This window comes from Pediculus humanus, genomic scaffold (assembly GCF_000006295.1).
Source record: "Pediculus humanus corporis 1103172107527 genomic scaffold, whole genome shotgun sequence".
NCBI lineage: Eukaryota > Metazoa > Arthropoda > Insecta > Psocodea > Pediculidae > Pediculus > Pediculus humanus.
Window position 1 is genome coordinate 100,112 of NW_002987143.1, and position 2,146 is coordinate 102,257.

Here is a 2,146-nt window from a genome sequence, read left to right on the forward strand (position 1 = left end):
GAAAGAAAAGGAAAAGAAAAAAAATTAAGTTTTATTATTTTAAATTTTTTTTATTTCGTTTTAAAAAAAAAAAATTTTTTTGTTTTTTTTTTTTTTTATTTAAACGAATTTTCCGGGAAAGAAGTATTATTATTATTATTTTCCGAAAACCCTTTTTTAAAAAAATCTTTTTTTATTTGTCAATTTAAAAAATAAAATTTTTTTCATGTTTGTAAAAAAAAAAAAAAAATATAAAAATGGCGGATGAGTCGGTCATAATAATTTGAGCTTATTTATTTATTTTTTTTAATTTTCTTTTAGTTTTTTTTTTTTTTTTTTGTTTATCAATGATGGTGGGAAAGTGAGAGAGAGATTTTGGAGGGAAATTTAAAATTTTTATATTTTCACTTTGTTAATTAATTAACACCTTCCCCCACCCCTCCCAACTCCCGGAAAATTATTTTTATTTTTCTCGTTGCGATTAAAAAAAAAAAAATGGAGAGGAGGGGGCATTGACAGGTTAGAATAACATTTCGCACCTGAGATTTTTTTCAAAACGTTTTTCCAAAAGCAATCGGAAACGATTAATAAATTTTTTTTGTATTTTCCGAGTATAAATCGTACATCCCTTTAGGTTATTTATTTACATTTAAATTTTTATTTCCGGTTCCGGAATCGATTTTTTTTTTCCTGAAAATCAATATCGTCGTTTAAATAACTTTTGTAAAATTTTTGTAATTGTTTCCGTTTTTGGAAAAAATTTTTTTTTTTTTTAAATTCATTCGAATAATTTCCAAAACTTTTTTTTTTAAAATGGCGGATTTTTCTTTCCGGTTGCATATTTACATAATAAATAAAAAATTATCGTTTAATTAATAAATTATTATTATTAAATTTTTTGGCAAACATTTTTGTGAAAATTTCGAATTAAATTCTAAAAAAAAAAATTTCCGTTCGAACGGATAAATATTTTGTAAAAAAAAAAACCATGAAAAATCGATTTTTGTCTGATTTTCCATCGTGGGAAAATCTTTTTTTTTTTTTTTTTTATTGAATATTATTAATTTTTGAAAATGAACAAAATTAAGGTTTTCCGCAAAATTTTCCGGTTTTTTAAAAAAATTTTTTTTTTAATAAATTAAATTTAAACTTTAAATTTATTTCACGCGTTTTTAAAATTTTCAAATAAAATTATTATTATTATTAATAAAATAAATTCTAATCGAATCGTATGGAATGAATGAATGAATGAATGATTTAATTTTATATATTTAAACCTTTCATTTTTTTTTATGTGGTTTATTTAAAATCTTTTTTTAAAAATATTTTTAAATGTTTGACTTTTTTCTTTTCATTTTCTTTTTTTCTTTTTCTGTTTTTATTTTTTTATTTTTTATTTTTTTTAAAACAAAATTGACATTGACAAATGCGCTTTAAAGACTTTTTACATTTGAGAACTTATTTACTTGACAAGTTAACAAACTTTTCTTTTTTTTTTTTTTTTTTTGGCAAAAAGAAAAAATAACTTAAAAGTTTTCTTTCTTTCTTTTTAAAATAATTCTTTTGCACTTTGTTTAATTCATTTTAAAAAATATATATTATTATTTCCTTTAGTCAAATGATAAATATTTCAATAAAAAAAAAAGAAAAAAGGAAAAGAATGGAAAAGGTAAAAAAGAAATAAGAGAAGAACTAAACCGAAAACTTTACTCTTATTATTATTATTTTAACTTTTTACCTTTTAAGGAAGCCATTTTATTATATACTTTGTAAATGAACACTTGAAATTCTCTTTAATATTTTTTAATAGTTTTTGACCGTTTTTACCTAGTACGAATTTTCCTTTTAACTTTCTATTGAGGTTTTCGTGTTTTCATAAAGTCTATAAATATTTAAATTATTTACATTTTGATTTTAAACTTCCGGTTTAAAATAAATTTTCGAGATTTGTGTGTCGTCATTATTATTAAATCTTTTGTCGTTGTGTTTCGTATGTTTTTTTCATAGAATGATTTTCATTTCCGGAAAATGCGTAACGTTTTTCCTCGTTTTTTTTTAAATAAAAATTTACCAAACCGTAAAACTTGATCATTTCCGTTACATTTTTTGAATTTTTTTTTTCCTTTTGCAAAAAAAAAAAAAGTTTTTCTAAAGTTTTTTTTTTTTT